This window comes from Crocodylus siamensis, chromosome 3 (genome assembly GCF_052110815.1).
Source record: "Crocodylus siamensis isolate JL-2025a chromosome 3, ASM5211081v1, whole genome shotgun sequence".
NCBI lineage: Eukaryota > Metazoa > Chordata > Crocodylia > Crocodylidae > Crocodylus > Crocodylus siamensis.
In genome coordinates, this window is record NC_143397.1 from 82,788,299 (window position 1) to 82,815,237 (window position 26,939).

Sequence of the window (26,939 nt, forward strand, 5' to 3'; positions counted from 1 at the left end):
CTAGGGCCTTTGTGTCAGTGAAAGGCCAGCCAAGTCTGGGTTTTTCTTTCTGTTCTTCATTTAAGCTGGGAGACTACAGCCAGAGCACAAGGTCATTGCTGTCCTGGGCTTGTTCTCTGTGCCTCTGCACAGACCCGTACTCTCTTCTAGGAGACAATGCATTCACCTCTCCAGGGGTAGTATGCCTCAGCCCTCTTGCCTTTGGACCCACCAGGCCTCTTAGGGGCCAATCACACCCTGATCCCCAGACACATGGTCACCAGCAGCTAAGGCTCACCGGAAGCTGGGCCTCACCAGCACTTCTGGGTTCAACCCCAGACAGACTTGCTGACAGCAGCAGAAGCCCAGTGTGACTTCCGAATGAGTTGAGCAGTAAACCCAATTGCACTAAGGTTTCTACTCATCACAGGGGCTGGAGGATGGCTCTCTGATACACCCAAATAGTCTTGCCAGCGGTGGCGGAAGCCTAGTGTGACTTCCAGGTAAGTTGAGCAGTGACCCTGGTCACACTCAGCGTCCCACTTGTAACAGAGGCCAGGGAACAGCTCCTTGTAACAACAGTACTCCCATTCTGAGACATTAATCAGTTTACTGTGACCTAATATCATCACATATGTAGGTAGTGATCCTTTACTCTGCAGCTAATTAGTCTACTCAGCAATTAAGCACATATGTAGATGCAGTCAGTGAGGAGCACATAGAATCTGACCAGGACTTCAGGATTTGACCTTATATAAAATATCATTGAAAAACGCCCCCACAAATTATCAAGGCATCATTTTTTCAGGTCTATTCTCCTGCACATTCTGCGGCATAGGAGAGTCCTATTCTTCCACAGAATACACAGTAATATGCATCCTATTAACTGCTCAACTTCAGATTCTTTTTGATCTTTCAGTACATAGGAAGTTTATTTGTTAGGCCTGTTTCTTCATCCTGTATCAGGTTTTCATTTAGTAGGCCTTCAGTGTCTTTCATTTTTCTTTTTTAGCATTTTTTATTGTTTGTATCATATCTGTTTTCATTTACATTTTAGGGTATTTATGAGGCAAATTACATCCAGTAAATAGAAATCCAGACTGAACATGAGAGCAAACACAATTAAGCGATATGAAAATATTCTGAACATCACAGCCACCATTTCAAATCTCCGTGGGTCAAATGCAGCTTCCCTACAAGCTAATACGACCATTCCTTTTATTATGAGGTGATTTTTGTACCATTAATTTGGTCCATCTGGCAAAGTAGGAGTCCCTGGCTAGCCACAGAGCTAGCTTTCCACCTGCCTCTGGGCACATCACCAACCTGTCTCACCCGCCACACCTCGTTGGTAATTAAGTTGTTAGTTAAGGTGGGAGGCTGCCCATTGTATACCCCAATACTGGGGGAGGCTATCCACAGCTCCGTTCCACCCCTACACTGCGGCCCAAGCCTCACAGGTGGCATCTCAGGCAGTTAGCTCAACCATCGCCTTCGCGCATTGCTGTGGCCCCCAACTCTGGGGACCTTCGGCTTCCATAAGCCTTGGCCCCATCTCAGGCCCAGTTGGGACCCCGAGCTTCTTGCTTCTTTGTGGGCATCCCTCACGGTGGGCCCCTGGTCCTTTTGACCCTTTGGTCCTGGCCCCGGCATTGACCAGACGAGTACCTCAGTGGCGTTTTCACCTTCTGCCTGCCCTAGGGAGCTGGGTCCTGCATTCCCAGCTCAGGTGCTCCTGGAAGCGTGCCTGGCCCTGCGGGGTCACTCAGGTGCCTCCAGAAGCTTACCTGGCCTACCCTGTTCTGACAGCAATGGAATATGGCCCACTCGAAGGTGAGGGCTGGGGTTAAGGCACCCCTACTCACCTTTCACCAGGGCGATCACTGGCCTGGCATTTCCTGGGGGCTTTCGCACCACTGAGAGCTCCACCAGGCCACCTACTCCCGGCCCGGTGCAGTTTTAGGTCATGCCCAGGACCAGGAGCCTCCAAACCATCCCCTCCAGGATGTTCTGAGCAGCCTTGCAGCCAGACAATGTTACTGCCTGGCTGGCCAGCAACAAAGTGCCCTGTTTATATAGGCAGCCATGGATCTAAAAATGGCTGCTGCAATTAAGCACCTGGTGGCCGCTTGGCTTGGGCCTTAAAGTGGCAGGCACCTACAGTGCCCTGCCACAGTCCATTTCAAACAAAATTCAGGTTATTTTTAAAACATGTTCATAAACAGCAAATATTGTAAACCGACTCAGACTAGGAATGAGGCAAGGGAACTATGCAGACAAAAGTAATTGTGGGCAACATTCTGCTCTTAGCTATTCAGAGTGACAGTGCTGAAAGATCTTTCCTCCTTAAATGAAAAAAAGAATCTTTAATAAAGAGGCAATTACTGGGATCTGGAAGTTATCCTTAGCTTGTCTGATCCAAATCTAGAAATACTTACTCAGTTTTAATCAATCTCACCTCAGTCAAACTTCCATTGACTTGAATGTGGCACTATTAAGTTCAGCTCTCATTGACTGCAGTGGAATTTTTTTTTCCTGAATAAGGACAACTATAGGTTTGGCAACAGTACAGAACAAGTAAGATCCTGGAGGCAACATCTTACTTGGCTCTCCTGTCAATCTTAAAGTTTTAACTTTTAATTTCCTGTGGCCTCAAGCAATATCAGAGGGTATCACAGGCAATATATTAATGGGGCCACTTGTCCACTGAACTACAGGATGCATCCCTTTATATGTTTCCGTGGTAAACAAGTCAATAATTTAAAGAGATATGCAACAAGAATGAATGCCTCTTGTTATGGTGAAGCAATGCCTGTAGCTAGAAATATACGTTTCCATTGTAAAAAGAGAAGATTTAGGAGTCTAATGCGATGGCAACATTGGTTGTAGAATGATTAGTCTCAAAACTAATTATGAATAAGGAGCCATTTCCCAGCGTAATATAATTACTTACCTGTTAACCTGTACACCTGTAGAAGGTGTGTGATAACAATAACAAAGTAAATAAGTTCAAGTGTTAAGTGGCAGTTAAAGCATGGGCTTTTCATACTGTGTACCAAAGCTTAATGGTTCAAATCCAGACTTAAATGAACAGTGCAATTCTCTGCTCAGTCTTCTGTGGGAAGTAGGTCATGCTGCCAAAACCTGATGCATAATTTGGCACAGTTAGCTGGTCTGTTGAGGACAGCGGAACAGGAGTGAGCCAGCTGGGAGACTCAACTGATGCACAGTGTTAGAGAGGATGGCTGCTGTCTGGAGAGAAGAGTCTGGTCTTTGCCTGGCAGAATCAGTTTCCTTCACAGTTAATACTGCCACTAGAAGAAAAGACATTTTGCAGAATTCAGAGAAGCATCCATTAATCATCCATTTCTATTTCCAGTTCTATATCTGTGGTTTTTGCTCCCATATTATCTATTATCTTAAGGAGGCAGGACTCAGCTCAGTCCTGCTGCCACTCACACCAGTGCAAATTCTATGAGACAACTCATTGGCTTTGACATTGACATTGACTTTGGGAGGGTTACTTTGGATTATAGTGGTGTAAGTGGGAGCATAATTATCATTATGTATGTATTTAATAGCAACCAAATTTTCAGTTTAATCTACGCAGGATACAGAATCTTTGCAGGTACAGAGATTTTTGAAGTTTTTAAACGACAGGGTAGATTTTATCCAACTACAATATCCAAATCCAATTATGAGAAAAAAATAATTAGATTACAGGTAGAATAAAGGATGATTGCTAACCTAAGGAATCCTGAGGTCATGAAGAGGCTCCTCTTCATGAAACCCATCTTGCCTTCTTAGTGCAGAAATAATCATATATCTATATGTAAAGCACCTACCTTTCCTAGGCTTTTGAAGTTGCCTAAAGGTAGAACAGGCCCAGACTATTTTGCCGATGACATATCAGCACTGATTTATGTTCAATATGACAGATTCTTCAGAGAAGACAGACTTTTTGTTAAAAGAAGCATCTTTTGGAACAGCATGTTCCATGTATCTTTCTACAGGAGGACAGCTTGAGGATACAGTCCAGGTAATCTAAATGCAGCTGCAGGCAACTTATGTAATCAGTGTAGACATGTTGATCATGGGCCAATCTCTACAGACCTTGAGGTGGTATTTTCTGTGCATACAAATGAGGACTGCCAGTGATGAGTTGTGTCTTGAACCAATTTCACTTTCACAAGAGCCTGTTTCTGGAACAGTGCCTATCCAAGGAGAGGACTCTATAATTTTTGGCTGTGGGAACTGATAAAAGATACTTTATTCACATTGCTCACTAGTCTTCCAGGGAAGACAGGATGTGTCTGTAGTGGGAGTGGATATGTTATCCTGGGGCAGATCTTCTGCTCTTTTAAATCAGTGTTACTCTATTGAAGTCAACATAGCTACAGGAATATACACCAGTACAAAGATCTAATCCCCATTCTTTACTGAAGCCTTTTGCCATAAACAACCCTTCTCCCTATGGAACTGTGCTTCCTTGCTACATGCATAAATCTGGTAATTAAATGATATGTTGTGTAGCTTTTGGCCAGCTACGTCTTTACTTGAAAACGAATTAGAGAAGAAAAGAAACCCTGGGGCATGCAGTTGCCCAGAAACACATATCAATCTATTTTCTAGTGCAGCCCATTAATTCTCTTTCCCTTCTCTTGCATCCCCCAGTCTCTTTTTTATTCATGTGAAGCTGTACTGTATTTTCAAACATTGAAATATCTTGCAGCTTAAGGCATTGGAGACAAAGTCTCCAATTGTTCAATTTAATGGCACTGACCCATTGCTCAAGTGGCTCTTGCCAGCTTGACTCCTTCACTGTTCTCAAGCTTTCAAGAATGATCTTGCAATAACATGTCAACAGAATAGCCTCCTTCCTGTAGAATCTAATTTGACTTCTTTCATTTTGTTTATTGATGTCCTGATCTTGGAAAGCCTTCCCCAGAATGATAGGTTTGGTTCATGCTTTAAAATGTGCATTTTGGGAAAGGCTAAAGAAAAAAAGATGAAGGCCAGACCCCCTAAGGAAATCAGGCTTCAGTCTGATGGCTCAGTGGAAGAAAGAAAACATTGCCAACACTTAAAAGAGCCCTTCTTGGTTGCAATAAAGCTTAAATCTCATGCCAAGTTTAGGGACTATCTTTCATAGATCTATCGACAAACCTTTGCAGAATAACTTTTCAGAACTAAAAATACTTTGATCAGTGGAAAACTGGACTAATGCAACTGTCACTCTTTCTATTTATTTATTGCCAGAATAGAAACTAAAAGAAATTGCTGAAATACCATAGGTACAGAGAGGGCATACTATTGCTTGAAGCAAAAGAACATTCAGCTGAAGCACATGATCTATCACATATGGCTATTGTGCATCACTCCTTTTCTGTCATATACAACACACGTTACAGAATCATATATAGTTGAGTTCCTTCTTTATGGGCCTACTTCTCCCCTCTTTTTCTCTGTTGTGGCATGAAACGGGAATGCAGAAGAATGCTTAAAGGCTTAGCTGCAGCAGCTCTCCTAGAAAGACACAAGAGTGTTAGTTGCTAGGCGTATTCGACAATCCATGCCCACTGTGGCTTTGAGAAATAATTCTTTATCCATGACTAATATAAAATAATGGGTACCACACGGATGCTTTAGCAGCAGTAAACTATTGTTATTTTTCTTTATTTGTATTATGGCAACAATCAGATGTTCCAGGGCCATTGCATCAGACACTGCCTCAAGGCATAATAACAAGATGGTCCTGGGCCCAAAAACTTACAATCAGTGTGTAAGACAACAATAGAAGGTGGATACAAGAAACAGAAAATGAGCAACAGGTACCAATACAGTGATTCTGGTCAGTATGATTACCAGCAGTCACTGCATGCCAACTGTTTAACCACTAAACTAAAACAGGCTTCAGTTAGAAAGAATATGGGGTTTAGGTTTCCTTCATTAAATTGCCTCTATTCATATGGGTACATCTGTGAAACTCCAAAATGTATTTGCCCCCCTCCCTCAGAATGACTGGAAAGAAGGAAAAAAGCATATGTGGGGCCCCAAGCCTATTCTCTCCAATAAGCTGGCCAAAGGAAAAACTGAGCTTGCCTTTCACTCTACAGTTTGCTAAAGAAGCAAAAACTTTATCATCTTTTTCAAAAAAGACAATAGCTCCCAGCAGTGAATTATATAAGTTGGTGTTTCCAAGCCGAACGTTGGCAGTTATGTTCAGTGGTGACAGTTGCATTAGGAATATTTACCACTGACCTCACTGGCTGGTTTACCTGAGTAATAACTAATCGAATAAGATCTAGGATTTGACTTAACATCAGTAAAGAAGCTGGCATTTTAATACGTCCAAGCTTTTCTAGGTTTAAACCATGTTGGGTATTCATTGAATGTTGAACCAATTGAGCAGAAACTGTCTTTAATCTATTCAAATTAACAAAGCAATAAAATAGCAAGGGGTGGGTTGCCATTAGAATAGGGATAGTGCTAGGGTTCTGGGGATCTGAAGGTAATTTGAAGCCCCCCCAGAGTTAAAGATCTGCCTTTGGACAGCTTCTGTTAGTAATGCTGCAGAGGAGAGATGTAACAGAAATTGAAAAGAAATGAAGGGTTTCAGTGAGATATTTGGGTGGTGTCCTTTTTCTTTCCCAAGCTCTTCCAATGACATTATTTGTCAACCTTTGGATAGCCCCTCTTTCTTCCCTGTTTTTTTTAAGAAAAGTGGGGGACGTCTCCTTGTTTATTCATTCCTCAACAAATACCCCACCCCCACTACTACCTCAAAAGTCTTCATCTATCTTCCTATCTCATGAGAGAGATGCAGGGAGGGAAAGCCTAGTAAGTCCCCTTACTCCTCTGCAACCTCTCAACTACTAGCATGTTAGGGAGGCACTTGAGTTCCCTACTGCTACCTCCCTTTCTTCACTGTACTGCTTTGCCCCATCACAGAACCTCATTGCAATGGAAATGGGTACAGAGCTACCAGGGAAAATCTATGAGCAAGTTATCATGTTATAGGAGCATGAAAGTGACTCCTGATCCAACAGCTTCAGACATTTTGGGTATAAGCAACATCCAGACATGAGTGTGAATTTTGGGACTTGACTCTCCTATAGTATTTCTCTCCTTGAGCCAACATTCCCACACTGTAGACCTGATCTGTTTGGGATGTTCTCATACACTGATAAAGTGAATATGCTGACGGAATTACTTAAGTAGAGTTTTTCTTTTTGACTGGCAGCTTGCTCTTTTACATTGTGCGAAGTTCTTGACAAGAATTGTTCTGGGGGGACACAGCATAAGGAACATCAGTGTATCATCTTATTTCTCTCCAGAGGCTTTCCTGAGCTTGGGCCAATGCATGACTCATTAATGATCAGTTTCATGGATATTCCTAAAACAAAAATCCCATGGAAAACGCTGTATCTGATTGGCTATAAAATTTGCTTGTGTAAGCAGATCCTTAACGGTAATGAGTTTCTTTCCAAGTCAGTCACTTGGAAAGAAGTGCTTGTTTTGTGAAATTTGAGAGTAAGGACCACATTCTGATCACCTTAGTCAAGTAATCACACCAAAGTCAGTGAGGCTATTTGTGTGAGTAAGGGTCTCTGGGAGAATAAGGAAGGCAGAATCTAGCTCTGCGTTTCTACTCAGCCCCTTTTTAACCATGCTTTCTTTAAAGACATTTTTTGCCCTACTAAGAACTGAAGTAAACACTCAACAAGGACTTCAGAATTAGACCCAAAATAAGATGAAGCAAATCTACGTACCAGCAAGGTCTAATTCAGTGATTCTCAACCACGGTGCTGCAGCACCTGGTTCTTTGCTACAGAAAAATTGCTCTATTTTTTTTCCATAGTTAAAAAATGAGTGAAAACTAAGAGCTAGCATTTTCTGAGGGGTGCCTTGAGTCTAACAAGGGGTGCCTTGAGCCTAAAAAAGTATAGAACCACTGGCCTAAATCAATGGCACAAGTCATAAGAGTAAAATGTGTGAGTGTTTGCATCATCAGACTACTGTGTGCCATTGTAAGTATATGAGCCTTTATTTGAAATGGAATTTTAGTGCACTTTTGTCAGGAGCTTCCAATTTAGATGTTGACAGAATAATTCTTTTCTAGAAGATTGCAAGTATAGTTTTAAATGTAGTGTTGCCAAATAAAGCAAAGTACAAACCTTCTATATTTAATAAATGCAAGGGCCAGATTTTATTTTCAGTTACACTTTTGTGACACCAATGCCAGTTGTAGGCATCATGTTTGAGAACAAAATTGGATTCAATTGCTATACTAGTTTGTAGTTACACTCTATACGAGTTTGTAATTTATATCATTTGCACTGAGCATAAATATACACAATGCTCGCATTGTGTATATTGGCTGATGTTTTTTTACATCTCCAGTGTGATACAGACTGGATTGTTCTGTTAAATTTCTATAACATATTAATAATTAAAAAGTTAAGTAATATCTTCACACGAGTATTGGGTTTTCTGCCACTATTCCTCATTGTACAGAACTCCTGTTGACATCAATATGAATTTCATTCCCACAAAGACATAGACCAGGTCCCTAGAAGTAGCCAAGGTAGTGATGGATGCCATGGGAATTTGCAAGGTACACAGTGCTATATGTTTGTACTTTTGTCCTCAGTTTGTAGACCTTGCATCCTCCAAGTGAATGAAAGACACTGAGTTCACAATAACTAGCAATGGATGGAATGACTACTTGCTTTCTAGTATGATATTAATATTTGTGGAGATTATTGCTGCTTCTTGATAGAATGGCATCTGTACCACAAGGCTGATGGAACCCAGTCAACAATAGACCACCTATAACATACCAGTAGTTTGCATCAATGTTTGTGATACGGGCAAACATCTCCATCAATGCTGCTTCTGCAACCAAAAATGGTCAAAAAGGCAAAGGGGGAAGAGCTTGGTGAAATGAACTTCTGGTCATTCTGCTAATGGAAACTCATTGTACATTCTGTCATAAACAAATAGAGATGAAATGGGAAGAAATGCTAGCACTGCATAACATTAGGCATCCAATAAATGAGTTAATTACCTAGTCCTAACTGGGACAATTTCCCACAGGAAACATTTGCTCAAGTTTATAGCAATCACAGAATGGAAGAATTGTAAGTAATCAGAATGACTATGCCATAGCTCACAGGAAGCACAAAGAGATGGTTTGTCAAATACACATCTGCAACTGTATTGAGAGTTACTCTCTCTCTCAGAACATCCTCATGATAAAAAATATAACATTTTAATCAATACAAATGATAATCCCTAGCCATGTTTTGTCCCTTCCTGGAGTTTTCAGAGCAAAAAATAATATGCAACAGCAAGACTGATGAGCCAGATTCTTAAACTTGCATTATTATCTCATGGGAGCTGAAAGATACCTTAAACTGGCAGCTGAGGACTTCCCCCAGTGAGAAGGAATCAGCATAAGCAAAATGTTGGGAAGGGAAGAAAAGGGAAGGGATGTGATATTCCAGTGACTCAAGGACAGCATGAGTGTCTTATGAGGGCCAATTCAGAGAAGTATTTATGGTTTAATCTGTCAGCAGCCCCAAAATACTGAAAAAAGTGGTGTTAAGCCAATTCTGTTCTTCTTGGGTCCTGTACTACAAGAACAAAATGTAGGGTGAATATCTTTTTCAATTACAAATGGAATTTTCCACCTATTGGCAAAAAGCTTATCTAGTACGTATACGTCAAAGCTGTATGAAAGCCCCAAAACAACATCACATTCACTTGACATAGCAAATGGCTCCCACAAAATGTTTCCACTTAACTCACGATAAACCTTTCATGTGCCTGCAGAGAAGTGGACGAGGGGCTAGCATACCTTTAAATTTGCTTTCTTCACTCAAACAAAACCTTTCCTTCACAGCAGTAGCTACAAAAGGAGACAACAGCATTTGACAGACCCATGTGGGTACCTGCTGGCCGCAATCAAATTGTCTGAGACTTCTCTTGGATAAACTAAAGAGAACAGAGTTTTTAATTTTCTTACTACCAAGTGGGGTTTTCAGGCCTTGGTGTTTCATTTTGCTTTTTGTTTGTTTGTCTGTTTTTTCTGAACCCTCTCCAATTGTCCATCATCTCGTTTTTGAAATGTGGCACCAGAGTTGGACACAGTCATCCAGGGGACGGTCTTGTCATGCCACAAGCAGAGATACTGCCACCTACTTACTCCTGCTTCATACTTTCCTCCTTCAACAGATCCTGGGGTACCTTCTTAGTTTCAATACTGCCCTGGAAGCTCAAATTAAGTCCCCAGATGATCTCAACATCCTTTTCCTGGTTACTGAATTTTATAATCATATCTCCCATGTTGGAAATGTGACTTTTCCCTTCTTCCTTCCTAATTGCATGAACTGGCATTGCTTATATTAAAACACATATTCGATCATATAATCTAGATACATCCTGTATGATAGATTTGTTCCCATAGTTATTTGCCATCCAACCAATTATTGCATCACTTGCAGATGTAACTAGTACTAAATGTTTTCTTTCAGATTGCTATTAAAGATGCTAAATCACACTAGTGTGAGAACAGGACCCTTGAATTGATGAGATGTTTATTTCTATGATTTAATCATTTGTAATCAATTTAATATAATCTGTATAGATGTTGTACAGTGCGTTCTTTAGGAGAATGTCAAACTGGATAAAGTTAAAAAGCTTATGGAAGTGTATGTATATCGATCAGACATGTAATCTCCACAGAAATATATCAAAATTAGCTATCAAGTTTTATTTTCCATAAAAACATGATGATTAGAACAAGACACATGACCTACTTTAAAATTTTTATTGATGTCTACTGCTTCAGTCTTTCCATGATTTTGTCTGAGACAGATGTCAGGCTAAGTAGCCAATTATTATATGAACCATGCTTTTTAAATATTAGCACCATACTCATTTTTCAGTTCTCTGGAACATCCCAAAAAGGTTACAAAATTTGTTAAAAATCAATATAAATTCTCAAAAGAAATGCTGGCCAATTTTAATTTTTTTTTAGTGCTCTTGGTCTGCCATTTTAAAAATATTCAACTTACATTATTTCTTCCTAGTTATTGATGGATAGAAGGTATTTATTCATTGCAAAAGGATATAATTTCATCTTCCTGCTTCTTTCCAAATACATGGCATAAATATTGAATACTTATGCCTTTCCTGCATCATAGTTTTCCCCTCCTTATCTAGTATTGGGCATAAACTATTATTAGGATTTTATTTGTTCTTCATTTATTTAAAGAATTCCTCCTTATTGTCCTGGGCATACTAACCATATATATTGCATTAATACCTATAGTTTCCCTTTTCTATCATCTACCTTTTTTAACTGCTGATTTATATTTGCTACTATCAATTTCCTCATTTTTCCATTTGTTATTTTTGGGTATTTTAAGTGGTATTCTCACCCCTCCTCTTGCAGCGCTGGGTTTTTTTTGGGGGGAGGGATGGTGGGGGCGTTGCTTTTTTTGAGTAAAGAAGTTTTTTTACTTGATTGCAGAATTATGAGGTTTTGTGCATCTCAAGCATATCCCATTGATCATCCATATATATATATATATATATATATATATATATAAAATGTGTGTATACATTACTTCCTATTCAATTTTGCTTGTGATTACTTTCATCCTTGGAAAAATGACAACTTTAAACATTGAGTGTATACATTACTGGTTCACATAAAAAAATGAAAATTAGGCTATGATCGTTTGCAATCAGGAAACCATCAGTTTTTACTTCAATGATTAGTTCATCTTAATCCTTGTGAATGAAGTTTGACATAGAATTACCCTGAGCTGAATGCAACCAGGTTTTTTTGCTGGAAAGTTATTGTCTAAAATTTTCAGAAATGTCAAGTCTATTTTAATAGCAGAAGCATAAGATGTCAAGCATATATCTTCCCTATTGAGATCCTGCATGCCAATACATTTTTTTTCTTTTCACACTCTCTAGATAAAGGTTTATAAAGCTACTGATCCTGTCCCTTTGTCTGGTTTTGTGTTCTACAACAGACCTCCTGTAAAATGCCATCTTTATCTTATCATTTAGAATGTTGATTAAAGATTCATTGGAACCTGTTCTTTTGATCTGCCATGAACTCTAATCCAGGTAATGGCATTTTAGACAGATTGAACCATCCTTCCCCTGTTCGTCCCATTCTTTTACCTAAATATCTTGTATCCCACGTTTTTAACATTCCAGGCATTTAACTCATCCTGCCAGGTTTTATTGACTACCATCTATATCAAGTTTCTTTTAATAAATAAGCATGTCTAATTCATCTTTGTTATTTCCCAGGTTTCTAGAATGATGTTTATTCCTGAAAAATAAATTGAGCATATTGACTGTTCAAGATGGCACAAAACCTGGGTCATCTGAAGAAGGGGGGTAAAAGAATTTTCTAAAAAAACTTAACCCTTGATACAATTTAATCTATTTCCAAGGGACATATTAGCACTTTCAAAATAATTCCTGAGGGCCCAATGGTAAGTTATCTGTAACTGGAATGGCTTAGCCATTTCCACAGCAAAGATCAGTCCCATCACCCCTATCCTCATGTCAACTTAACCAAGAGCTGGCTTGGTTTCCCCATCCCTGGTCCAGTATTTCACTGCTTGTAGGTAATAGTGACAGGCTTGCATGGGTGGTGACTGACCCTTGCACAGGATGTACAAACCCCACCCCCCTTGCTCTACTACCATGCTCTTTACAAGGGTTAGACTCATGAAAAGTCTGTCACAGCCTGTCCTTTTCTGTACTAACCTGTGGAGGTAACTGAGTCCCAGACAGCAGCAGCCTACAATATCCAAAGATGTGTGGTGCACTGCATACACTATGGACTTTGGAGAGGACTTGGTCAACACCATAGACTCTCCTACAGCTCCTCTAATAATGCTTTGGCTCTGTGCCACCCCCCACATGGAATATGTGTCTCTGGTAAAATCTGGCTATATCTGTGCGCTGAGATGCAATATAATCTTTTACAATGGCAATACAATTACTTGGTGGCTTGCTACATGGGAAGAATTAGCTACTCACTGGTGAGAGCTACAGTTTATTCTTAACCATCATTTCTACTTCTAAACCTTGGTTTGGGAAAACTTCTGCTAGTTCCCTTAGGGTATCTTTAAATTGCTTGCCCACTGCCAAGAAGCACACCTCCTTCCCAAATGCTCCTTCTCTATGCATGCCAAAGAAACAAAACAGTGAACCCACCGAGAGGGTGTCTTCCATTGCCACTTTCAAGCATGCTGAGACAAAGATCTTGAGAACTGCAGTGAAGAGGTACCCCAAAAGCAGCTTCACTGCCACATTTCTGAGTTTCATGCTGGCAGAGTAGGAGTAAGCTGGAGGGGACATGCTACTTGGCAGTGCTTTGAGGAGCACTCTGAAAGCATTATAGACATGCCCTTAGGCTCTTACACTTTGGTCCATACGTTACCAATTGTCTGAGGCAGCAGTCAGCAATATATTTTTGGCCAGTGGGTCAGTGACCTGGTTTGGATCCAAGGCAGGCTGGCACTAAGATCTGGCTGTCACTGTTTCTCTCTCTGTCACCTAGTTCTAGTACTGATAAAGCTCCCACAGCTGAACACCACAAAGGCCCCCCACCTCTGAAGTCCTGTCCCACTGAACTCTGATGAACTTCCTCCCTGCTCCTGGCTCCAGGAGCCAGATCCAGCATGTGGGCCTTAGGCTGTTAATTCCTGAAACTTGTATCCTCAGTGTAGTGAGAAACCTAGTAGCCAGGTCATCAGTCCTTTAGAGAGGGGTGGCTGACCTGAAGCATTGGTGCACAAGTGGCATGGGCAGTCCTCTGTGAAGCACACTGAGGATTGAGGAGGAAGCAGAGCAGGGTGGTCAGAAAAGGGTCTGAATGGCACCTGGGGAGGATGCAGGGCTAACTTATGGTTCTTGCCAAAAAGGTTGGCCTCCCGCTACTTTAGAGGCCAAAGCAATGAGGAACTGGAGTGAAGGATGGAGCTTCTGAGAGGTTTTGCAGATCAGGAAAACATAGATTTAGTCACTTCCTCCTTAAACTATTAGGCTGCCTTGTTACAAAATCTACATTTATCTACAAATTGGGTGGAACTGTTACTTATACAGTGGAAGATACAGCAGTTCAAGAGGTCATGTCCACTTACTTCAGACAAAAGAGCTACTTCTTATCAGAGACAAACCACTGTAGAAGGTCTTCCTACTTTTTTTTTTTTTCACACTGGAGACTACTGAAGATCAAAAGCATCCTCCCAGGGTGTCTTACTTTAAATCCCCACACCACAGAAACCCCAGAACATGACATTCCTCAGAACGGGTAGACTCTACAAAGCTCCCCATGGGACTGGACAACAGCAATCCTTGGTCAGGGTTAGACACTGTAGCTGGCATGACAGCTGATAAGCTTTTTGTCCACATCAAACCTCACACAAGCCCCAGGGCAGTAAGAACCCAGAATGGAATAAAACCCAGGAGTTAATTGATGAATCTAGATTATTTTGGAGGGTTTGGTTAATAAAAACTAACATAAAATATTACTGATTGTCATTATATTTAGTTATACAAGTTAACCCACACTAATTAGAAAAACATGTCTTACCTCTTTTTAAATGGTTACAGTAGCACCACTCCTCAAAACCTCTCTAAAAAGCTAAAACTAAAGAAAAACACTGACTTAGACTTTCAACTTTCTCCTCAGGATGGTTGGAGGAGTGCTAAGGGAGGAGAAAAGGGTCTTGTTTCTCACCTTTTTTGCATTTAATAGACTCTAATATTTCTGAAAACTACAAGGGGGACTAAATAAAAAACAGGCACATATTATCTGTGGTTTTTACATTAGATCAGCTGAAACCATCCTCCTTCTTTAGGAAGTGTCTGTAGTTGCCAACAATTCTTTATGTCTGACTCATTTCCTTATTACCTCTCTCCCTCTCTCTTCTCCCGTAAGGGATTGATTTCCCCCACCTCAAACAAAAATGTCTTTGGCATAAGGAGACTGAGAGAAGATTTGATTTCTATTTATCTATCTACCTGATCTTGCTGCCTGTCTCTCTACTTTTCTGAAGTGCCTGTCACCCTGATCCTTAGCCTCCTAGACTTCATGGCTTTCCTCCATAGTCTCTATGTCTCTTCCCTTATGAGGGAATCTGTCATTAAGACATTATAGAACAATAGATGATATGCACTGAAGGATGACGTGTGCATTGCATACTTGATTTAGCTACTGCAAAGTGGTGTGAAGTAGTGCAAGTAATGTGGTTGGGGAAAAAAATTTAAACTTCCTTCGGTTTTCTTGTTCAGCTCTAGAGGTTGGCTCCTGGCATAGCCACATGGTAGATCTAGTCCTCTAGATCATTTTCCCTCTATGAATAACTCCTTGCTGGGGGTAGACTCACATTAGTGACTTCTATCACTACTCCTTCCCAGCCCAACATAGAAGGGACACACCTGGGAAGAAGCAGTTATATTCATGGAATCTCTATCCTGGGGATCACTGGGTGCCAAGATGACCCATGGGACCCAAAGATGACAGTCCAAGGTAGCACAGCTTGGTGTCTGCTTTACTCAGGGTCAGGAAGAGACCTGGCAGCTTGTCAGACTCTGGATCAGGTGGGCACAAAGGTAATTTAAAACCATCTTTCTTCTTCCTCCCAGTCTGAAGATGGATCTGGAGCCAACACATAGCATATTCAGACACAGCATGTGGGATTATCCCTGTAGAGCACTCTAGGAAAGAATATGCATGGGGTGGGGCATGAACCAGAAGGCAGAGAAAGTCTTTTTCCTTGTATGCAGAGGATTATTAAGCAACAAAGGACTGAAGGCTGGAGAACCAAAACTGCTCTTTTATTAGTAGCTAAGAAAGCATATTAGTCAGTTAGTCAAAACAGTACAGGGAGCAGCTAGGAGCAGAAAGTCACGAGCTGAAGAAGGGAAAGCAAGATAATTCCAACACAAAAATGATCATTTCTTGACTCCAAACATCACATCACAGTCAGGAACAATATTTCCCTCTCCCCCCTGTCTTCATTGGTTTGCATTATCATGAACTAAATACAATGAGGTAGTGCTTATTCACCTTGGCATTTCCAGATTTTTTTCCAGATCCCTATTCATCAGTGTTTCATAGATAAATTAATTTATCTATGAAATTTAACAGATAACTTCAGTCCTCCTCACAAGGGGAGGTAAGGGATACAAAAACAGCATTGTTGCAGAGCAGAAGAGTTGGAAGATGCTTGGTAAACCCTTGCTTTCTAGAGGAAATGTTTGAAATAATTATGTAATCATTGTTACTAATTCTTTCCTAGCCTTTGCAGCACCTTCAGCTCCTGGTAACCCACCACTCGCATTTCTGCCACCTTTTCACATTAGCCTGCTGTGGTTCTGCCAAGCACCTTGTTTCCATTCCACACAGGTCAACCACAGAAATAAAGCAATGAAGACACCCTGGAGGGAAACCTCTGGAATCACAACAAGAGTTTCCAGCATGCTCAAAAGCCAAAGCTTGCAGCATTTGCTGTGTTGCTTCATTTCCAGAGCTGACTTGCATGGCGTAGAAGAGGGTGGTTGGGTGGGGTTTAGTGTTTCAACAGTAACACTGGGCTCTGCGCCACCAAGGTGTTGATATCCTGTTAGGCAGCCTGATTTAGCATATCCAAGTAGGCAGCAGCTGCCATCTAGCTCTGATAAAGAGCAACAATGCAGCACTACAAGGGCACTGGGTATATCTACATGGTCTAATCCAGTGCCACATAGAGATAACTAAGCTGGACTGAACAAGCTAGCTCAGGTACCAGAAAGAGTATAGCTATGTCAGTGCAGTATGATAAAACCCTGATTCCTAACAGGGCTAGTTAGGCTGGGTAGACTGACAAGCTAACATGGGTATACTGCTCAGGTATTTCTGTAGAAAACTACACTGTACAATATAGAAAAAAACTCACTGTACATTTCTTAAACCATTTGAGAAACCTAATGACAAGATCTGGTAAGAAAATGCTTTTCTTCCACAGAAAATTTTGACAAAAATTTAAAGCCCCTTCCCCTACTCCCCCCAAAAAAGAAAGAAGAAAAAAAAGCTTTCATCATACTTTACCACTGCTAAATTTGAAAAAATTGACCTTGAAATAGCTGAACATTGAAAAAAGGTTTCTGTGGAAAGGTTTTTACCAACCCTACTGAGATATTCACAAGCCAAAAGCTTTGCTAAGTAGTTAAATTTAGTTAAAATGTAAGTTGAGTTAAAGTTGAATTATCTGCTCAGGAAGGGGCCAATAATTAAAAAAAGTAATAAACATAGATGTAAATGTTAAACTTAAGCTCAGCTCTTGGAAACTACAGAAACGTGAACCCTACATTCTCATATATCTTTAAATTTATGAATATAAGCTTAAACATAAGACAACATCCTGATGGATGACTTACATTTGATATGCTTAAAAATAACAATATAGATAAACTAGTCCTGTTTGGACTATCTTTTCACAATTCCCTGGGCAACATTATATCAGAAACTGATTAAGGTAAAATATTTTAAAGCTGTTTTGGTGCAACCCTTTTGAAGCCATTTAACTGTATTTTAAATAAATGATATGGTAGTAATGCTGTGCAAGCATCATTTTGGGCTGTAACATCTTTTCTTATGACTACAGCACCATATGTTCTAGATATAAAACTGGCTTTGGTTACTGATATCATTAAACTGGAAAACAAAGCTATGCATGACTCAACCGTGCACGAAAATGATTTAATCATGGCCTGACATAAAATTTACAATTAGATGCTATTTTTCCCCCAAGTTGAGTTCTTTTTTTTTAAAATAGCAATAAATGAGAAGTACTGGAAAGTATTTATGTGCATGTAGGGTCAGATTCTAATATTAAGGCCCAAACTTGAGTCGAACAGGAGCTATTGTGGAGCTGTGTCACCCCAAAAGCAACATTAGAAAACTATTAAAATTACAGCATGGTGCATTCAGGAGCTCCTGGAGAGCACCATTACTTAGGCAGATGCAGTTTACATTCTTCCATAACTAGGGCATAACTCAAGGGGTGGGCAACTCGGGAAGCAGCCCCGGTGCCAACATGGAGGTAGGGCACAGAAACAACAGCTGCTGCTACTTCTGCTGGGAGTCACTGCTATCATATGCACTGAACTGCCCAGTTACCCCTCTTCCATGGAGAAGGCATTGACTCTGCGTCATTTCCCTGCTGATTCTTGGAGGGGCTAAGAACATTTATTTTTAGAGGCAAGAGGTAGAGTCAGTGGGAATGGATGGGTGCTCAGCACTTCTGGAAAGTAAAACAAGAATTTTACATTTCAGATCACAGTATAGACTCTAGATCATAAGTGGATAATTACAATTGCAACTGCACCTTTGCCACTATTTTGCTCCATGGTACCTGCTCCAAGGAACTTACAGTTTAATGGTTTGCTGAGGTACAACAAAGAGAGAGAGGAGCCGTAAGGTAAGCATTAGACAGTTCTAATCAATATAATAAGCAACAGCCACAGCATTATAAGTATCATCAATTCTTGCCTTACTGTTTAATTACTGGGAGCAGCAAAGGAAAGTTCATACAACACTTGCTGATTCAGTGAATGAGTTGTACTCTGCTATTGTATCACAGCCCAATAAAGCTCCAATAAGCTTCATAGAGGGCTAAACCCACAAAAATGAGGTCCACACTTTACGTAGCAAAATGTAAAACTATGACTGAATGTGCAATTACTGCCCCTGTTAGGGAACAATTAGGGTACAAAAAGATGTTCAGGGAGGCTAGGGGGAGGTTAGCTCATGTTAAAATGGCCACCTGATATTAGTTCATCCAGCTTCAGACCTTGCACTTAGATCCCTAGTTAGATCTTTATAAGTGCAAACTGTACTGTTCAGGACAGTTAGATCAGTCTAAAAATGGCCGACCTGATCTAAGTTAACCCTACCTCTGAGGCAGTCTAACTTAGATTGGGTTGGCCATTTTTAGACTGATATAACTGTCCTGAACTTGAGTACAGTCCCCAGCACATCCCAGGGCTGGCAAAACCTAAGTACTGGCCCCAGTCCTGCAGCTGTACTTTTCCTACTCCCTTCCTGGCACTTGATGGCTAGAAAATGAAATTTAGAGGTTTGCTTTTGGGAATTGGTTTGTATGTAAATATATATATTAGAATAATGGTTCAGGACAGCAGCAAGGGTTAATTGATTCTAAAGACCTGGTTGTCGCACACACTTTGAGGCAGACAGGATGTCTAACCCAGGCAAGCAACAAGACCATCAGATAGGATATACACATAGCCTGGTATATACACATAGCCTGGGAAACACTGGTTCATAACACGAGATAAGGTGGCACCAGTTCACAAGGCCTCCAGGCTGCTGATATCTGACATTCAAGAGAGAACTTCAGAGTGAAGTTCGCATCCTGGCCAGACATATCTTGACTCTGAAGACAGCCCTAGGATTGGTAGCTATAGAAGAACTTGCATTATTCTTTTCTAACTGTGTAACAATATTTTGCCTATTATCAAATGAAAAGGTTGTGATTAGTCTGAGGGTTTGGGGTACCCTCAGAACAAGGCATCTGGGTCCTAAATCTAGTGCCAACAGCACTGGGATATTTCAAGGGCCCTCCCTGCCACTAACACATGGACAACACCCCTCTACAGACCAACCAGCCCCACTTGAGTTTGCCAAAACCCACATCCCACAAGCAACTCCCAGGTCCAGTTTTACTGGTGTTTGCCAGTTCTGGGAGCAGGGAAAGCAAGTCAGAGTGAGAGAGGAGTAGGGAAAATGGTGGTGGGGAGAGGGGGTCGTTCACCAGGGAGATGCCTGACTACCTTGAGGCCAGGGGGTGGATGGGAGGAATGGTACCTCTTGTTGAGCTGCCTAAATTCTGGTTGATTTAATTGGAGGTTAGGCATCTAAATACCTTTTAGGACCTGGATCTTAGAGACAAGTAAAAAAAATCAGATAGTATTGCTAAGGAAACATAAGAAAATGTCAGGAAAATAGACCTTACGACAACAGGCTGAGAGCCATGGGGCTCTTTAGCCTGGAAAAGCGCAGGCTCAGGGGTGATCTAACGGCCATTTATAAGTTTATCAGGGGTGAACACCAGGATCTGGGGGAACGTTTGTTCACCAGAGTGCCCCAAGGGATGGCAAGGTTGAACGGTCATAAACTCCTGCAAGACCGTTTCAGGCTGGACATAAGGAAGAATTTCTTTACTGTCCAAGACCCCAAGGTCTGGAATAGCCTGCCATTGGAGGTGGTTCAAGCACCTACATTGAACACCTTCAAGAGTAAATTGGATGCTTATCTTGCTGGGATCCTATGACCCCAGCTGACTTCCTGCCCTTTGGGCAGGGGGCTGGACTCGATGATCTTCCGAGGTCCCTTCCAGCCCTAATGTCTATGTCTGTGAAAACAGTGAGATAGCTGGAGACAACTGAGGGGTGGGAATCACAGAAGAATGAATACTATTTCTGCTTTTCTATAGTCTGTCATAGCACTTTATTTAATTCATAATAATCCATCCCAGCATAGTTATATAATTAACTATTTGCTTTTTCAATCAAATAAGAATGCTTATAGAAAAGAAATAATCATAGAATAGTATGGTTGGAAAGGACTTCAAGAGGTCATCTACTCCAACCCTATGTTCAAGGCAGAATTGTCCATAACTAAACCATCTCAGTAGTCAAGTATCTGTCTAGCCTACTCTTAAAAACATCCAAAGATGGAAATTCCACAGTCTCTCTGGGTAGCCTCTATACCATCATAACAAAAAAGTTCTCACTAAGACATTACAAATTGCAAACTGTGAGTTTGTATATTTCTTCCTCTGCCTAATTTGATCTCTGATTCAATTGCAACATAATAGGTTCTTCTAACTTGGAAAATTTGGAGCAACTTTGTCCCATAGAATATGTTCTAAAGCCAGTACTCAGTGCTGGGGCCATTGCTATTAGAAACTGTCAATGCCTTCATTAAAGAGGACATGATGCAATAAACTTTGAAGGAAGCTTGCACATACTTTTTATTCAAAAAACTACTCCTTAATGTTGATACCTGGCCAATGACAGATCTGTTTGAAGCCATCTTTTTTTGACTAAGAAGACTTAGAGGTTTGTGACAAGACACAGAGGACAACTGTTTTGAAAAAGGGCAAATCTTTGAATTTTTTTAAGTAGAATAGTTTTCCTTAGCCTTTGTTAAAGAAGAAACTTTTTGGTTATAAAAAAATAGTGGCAAAAATGAAGCTTTGAATGCAGCCAGTATGGCTAGGGAGAGAAATTACACATAAACCAATATAAATGATTGGAAACTGGTTCAAATCTGTAACCCAACAGATGTTCAGTGAACATAAACCGCTTTCAAAACGGCTGAAACGGTTTTAAGATAAACTTGGATGGATATAGTATCCATCAGATTTAACTGATTTAGGATAAATCAGTTTAGTGAAATTCTGTCCCAGATCCCCTTCAGATTCAAGTTAACTCACAGTCCCCCAGGATCCCAGGTTGCATTGTATGTGTGGCAGGCCAATAGGGGGCACTACTACGTTTAGCCACTCGCCTCACTGTGCCCAACTAAAACCCTACTTCGGGTGTCACCCCTGGGACATCTACATCTGGCCAACCTTCTTCCTGAAGCACATCCACAAGCCTGGGGTAATCACTACCATCACCAGGGCCTTGTTCACTGTTAAGGCTCTGTGCAGCCCAGGGTATGCAGACCCTGCAGACCTTGTGGGGTGCTTAACCCACCATGGTATTTCAGGGTGCTTCTTTTAGCCTGAAGCATTCCAAGTAGCATCCTGTACCAAATGGGAGAAAAAAACATGCCCATCTTAGCTAGCTGAGCCAAGGGAACTATAAAGGCTAGTCTCTCCCTCTTAATCATCCACAGTGAGGTGTGCTGTAACAAATAGCTTTATTGGTTACAGAGGCAAAGGATGAGGAAGGGTACATGACACAGAAATATTGAAAGAAAAACACCTTGAGCAGAACAGACAGAGCTTGTTAGCTCTTGGTAACGTGGCTAAAGTTACATGACCCTAATTTACTGGCTAAATTTCAGGTAAGTTACTCACATGTTCATCCAGAGACTGATAGAGCTACAGAGGCTTTTTTTGCTTGTTTCAGTCTCCCAAAAATGACTGACTCAAGACAGAGTGACCCCTTTTAAAACCTTTCTGACCTCATCACTAGGTTCCAACCAGAAACAGGAACTACATGATGTAGACCAATCCTTTTAAAAGTCATCAGCATCCTCAGGTGGAGGGACCAGGGTCACACAGGTTCTTTGGTGGGAAAAACTCAGGACAAAGGAAAAGCAAGCTCCCCCTTCCCTATGGAATTTTCACAACCCAGTCACCCACTTTGACCAGGTGGATCCAGCAGCCAGAGTTGAAAACAGAGGAGGCTGGGCAGACTCAGAGCAGGAAGGCAGATGAAAAGGGCAATTTCTTCACAGTACCACCCCTGTAAATCCCCACCCCCTCCCAGGATGGATTAACTAGCCTTGGTCAAGCTGTCTGCTCCAGCAGACTAGGAAGGAGTGTGCTAGCACCCCTCCCGGCTTCTGGCCTGGGCCACTACAGGCATGTGGCTGCATTTCTGGAATCAAAAGTGAATGTCTGTTCATTGGTTCAGTCTACACAACTTAAATTAACCTGAGAAGCTTTGAGTTTTTTGACTGTCTGTCCTTAGCCTAAATGAAATGTCAGTAATTTTTAACTATATGTCAAGTTTGAGAAGCCTGAAAGATTCCACTTTTACATTATTTGGAACAGAAGCATGGTCTGAACCAGGTGTTCATATTTTTAAAGGTTAATGTATTTATTCATAAATTCTTAAAAAGTCAAAGAATAGAAGTGGCAATTCAAATAAGACAACCCTGAATTCTTTCCATGTAACACAAACTCAAAGTTCCCTGCTTTGAGTGCAAAACTCATCCCAAATTTAGCTATGGATCCCTGGCTCGTACTTCCATAATAATATCATCCCAGGTATCCAGCCAGTGCAAATGAACATTTGGGCTCTGATGTGCAAAGAAACCAGAGAGCATTTTTTTTTATCTTTGATAACATGAGTAGTAATGGAGCTAATGCAAACCTACCAACAGTTAACATTCAAGGACTGGTCTGCAGAAAACAGCAATTTTAGGGAGGATGTGAATATCTGTCTATGCTTATCACTTCCACTCTCTGAAGCAGTGTGTTGGGGTATGGAAAATACAGAAAGAGGTGAAATTAACTCTTCCATATTTTGTGCCAAAAGACTCTGCAAATATTTAATATAATTTCCCCCCTTTTTCTTTCCATCTTTCTTTCCTTGGTAGATTACAGAACTAACAATAGCTGCCAGCAGCATATATGTTTGTACTTGTTCCAGTGTGAATCAAACATTAAGGATTGTGCTAGGCTGCGGGATGAGGACCTTGGTGTTATTCAAGAAAACATCCTTCTGTGGAATAATATTTTAAGCACAAGCTTAAGTCCATTCCTGAAATTAGGACTTTCAGCAAATATATAGTAGATCTATTTCTTTCACCTTCTTGGTTGCCTCCAGCTAAAAGTAGGAGTTTGTGTCCATCCTGATGACCCCCTAGCAGATGGCTGGAATGAAAAGGCCCAAGAAACTAATTAATGAAGATTGAAGGTGCAGTGCAAACATCAGCCACAATACAGAAGGCCAAGTGCTAAATGAAGTTCTACAAATGCACTAGTAGTCAACTTTCCCTTACTGATTGGGACCCCAAAATATTCATAGAAGGAGCTAGAGGTAGAATATTCAACCATATGCAAGTTATGTTCATTGTTCTTTAAGAACTTGCAATCAAAAACAGAACTGACAATTGTGTTTCCCCACATCCCTTATTCTGCCATGATTCTGCTGTGTTACACTTGTTATTAGGGCAGTGCGAGGCTTTGGACCATGCTTTGGATCCGGAGAAGCTTTGGACGCTTCGGTGTCTGAAGCAGCATGTCCAGACCAAAGCACTGGCTTCATTAGGCTTTCTGAAGTGGTTTGGAGCTTCTGAGGCTTCAGAGCTGCTTCAGAGACCCATCCATAGGGTATAATGGGGAATCAATGAAATATCTATAACTTTATTGTCTGATATGGATGAAATTTGCAGGTGTGGTAGCCTCTGCTGAGAGCATGAAGCCTGCCAAGTTTCAAGAAGATCGGTGCAGTGGTTCAGGGGGAACTACACTCTAAATCTTGAAAGAAAACTCATGTTGCGTCTATATGTTACAACACAAGGCAGTGAAAACTGCAGGGGTGGTAGTCCCTCGTGAGGCCACAAAGCCTATCAAGTTTCAAGGAGATTGGTGCAGGGGTTTGGGGGGAACTGCACCTCAAGCTGCTGATAGGCAAAACTCATGACATAGATGACCCTGTGTGTGTTAAGGCACAGCAGGGTGAAAGCTGCAGGGATGATGGCCCCTGCTGTGGCCACAAAGCCTGCCAGCTGTCAAGGAGATAGGTGCAGGGGTTCTGGGGCTGTGCACCTCTGGCTGCTGACAGGCAAAACTTGTGACCTGGGTGCTTGTGGGATTGTGTCTGTCTTAGGGGGAACTACTGCAGGCCTTGTGAATGCAGAACCATTCAGAGTACCCCAGAAATATAAGCCATGAAGCCATGTGAATGGCTGGACCCTTGTTCTTTAAATGCACAGATCTGGTAGGGACATGATCAGATACAGAAGTTTAGTCAGAAAACACAGTCAGCTGGAGCAGCACATTCTGGTTGTATCCAAATTCAACAATACACTCTGAATAAAACTCTGGCTACAAAATCAATGGCAAGTGCAAACAGATCATTGATAAAAATTAATAAACTATACCTGAGGATCAATGTGTCTTTGATATGAAACATTCTTTAAGAAAACTTAGTAAATGGCTGTATATAAACCTGATGATGTTCAATACCAGTAAATGTAAAGTACTCCACCTCAGAAAAAAACGCCGCAGCATGCTTATAGGCTCAGCAGTGCTACGCTTGCTAGCACCATTGCTGAAAGAGACTTGGGGGTCATGACTGACCACAAGATGAGCCACCAATGCGATGTTGCAGCTGGTAACGCTAACCAAACTCTGGCTTGCATCCACAGGTGTTTCTCAAATAAATCTCAAGATGTCATCTTGTCACTGTACTCGGCCTTGGTGAGGCCACAGCTGGAGTACTGCATCTAGTTCTGGGCTCCGCAATTCAAAAAAGATGTCAAGAAGCTTGAGAGAGTCCAGAGGAGAACCACGTGCATGATCAGAGGGCAAGAGAATAAGCCTTATGAAGAGAGGCTGAGAGCCATGGGACTCTTCAGCCTGGAAAAGCGCAGGCTCAGGGGTGACCTCATGGCTGCCTATAAGTACAGAAGGGGTGTGCATCAGGATCTGGGAGAACATCTGTTCACCAGAGCACCCGAAGGGATAACAAGGACCAACGGTCATAAATTCCTCTAAGACCATTTCAGGCTGGACATAAGAAAACATTTCTTTATTGTCCAATCCCCCCAAACCTGGAACAGACTCCCTCCAGAAGTGGTGCAGGCACCTACTCTGGACTCTTTCAAGAAACGTTTGGATACTTATCTTGCTGGGATCCTTTGACCCTAGCTTTGATCCTTTGATCCTGCCCCTGGGGTAGGGGGCTGGACTTGATGATCTTCGAGGTCTCTTCCAGACTTAACATCTACGAATCTATGAAAAGGGTCTAGTATGTCAAGCTGATTCCCGAAATGTACTGGTTTTCAATATGAATTGGTTGTAGACACCAGTACTAGATTAAAATAAATGTATGCCTTCTGTGTACCACAATAGCTCTTTTATTACTAGACAATTTATGTAAACTCATATTTGCTTACTTGGTTTTTACAATTATTTTTCAATTGTGAGCCATCACTGTTGTATTTAAACTTATTTACTTCACTGCTGGATTCTAAGCAAAAACCCAACCCATTCTTAGAGAAAGTTAGAAACTGTTTTTCTTTGACAACTTTCAGAGTTACAGATGTTTCAGTGTATTTTGTACTTCCTTTGCAGACGCTACCATTTAGCATTTGAACTATTTTAGCCCGAGGATCAAAAATTATGAGTTTTCATGATTGCCGAATATAAGTGCATCATTGGTTTTTTTGGAACAGTCTTGTTTAACAGGAAAAAAAAATTAAAACCCTGGTACCAGTTAGGAACATATTAGTACAACACTAATTATAAACTGGAATGTGTCAGAATTAAGTGAGTTATGATCTGGCAAAGACCTGCAAACTATAGTCAGATACTTAATAAAGTTTAGACATGCAGCTGTGAAGACTCCTGGATCCTTGCCACCTTTTATTAGAGTGGCGCCCAGCAACGCCGCTGCAGTTAAAGGTCTGTCAGCGTTTCCATTATAAAACCCCATTTTTAGGCTTTTTTTTTTTTTTTTTTTAGGGCTTTGTAACTTGCCCATTTTAAATCACATCAAGCTGAAACTTGACATTAAAATTGTCAGAAATACATATTTTAAACATAGCAAAAACCTTATTAAGTTAGTTCTGTCTTTGTTTTAGACCTAGAGGGGTAAAGAAAATAGAGGCAGCATATGAAGTATTTTATTGGCTACTCCTTTTTTGTCATTCTTAGAAAAACAGGGCAGGTCTTAGGTTTGAAAAATAAATACTTTTAGCTGCTTAGGGCTGAATTCTAGCCTCAGACTCCCACTGAGGCATAAACTGAGAGCATAAAAGACGGCATTTCAGCCTAACTTCTGAGTCTGCTTTCTTGAATCAGCCCTGCAATTTTATTTAAACTAGCAAGGTGATGTGAATAAAACTGAAACTAGTTCTCAACATTTGAAAACAGTTTTCAACAGCTTGAAAACTGTTTTTACGTTGCTTTGTTTTGTTTTTAAAAGAAATTTAAGGTAAC

The 26,939-nt window shown here is 41.0% G+C and overlaps 1 long non-coding RNA gene across 2 annotated transcripts in view; it reads right to left on the reverse strand.

Moving 5' to 3' along the window:
- Positions 1 to 968: 968 nt before the first annotated feature.
- The window catches only part of LOC149868466 (uncharacterized), a 112,070-nt gene continuing 86,099 nt past the window's right edge, over positions 969 to 26,939 (reverse strand). For both annotated transcript variants that reach the window (XR_016441260.1, XR_016441259.1), the window contains one exon: positions 969 to 3,293. This is a non-coding gene — a long non-coding RNA (uncharacterized LOC149868466). The remainder of the gene's footprint in view (positions 3,294 to 26,939) is intronic.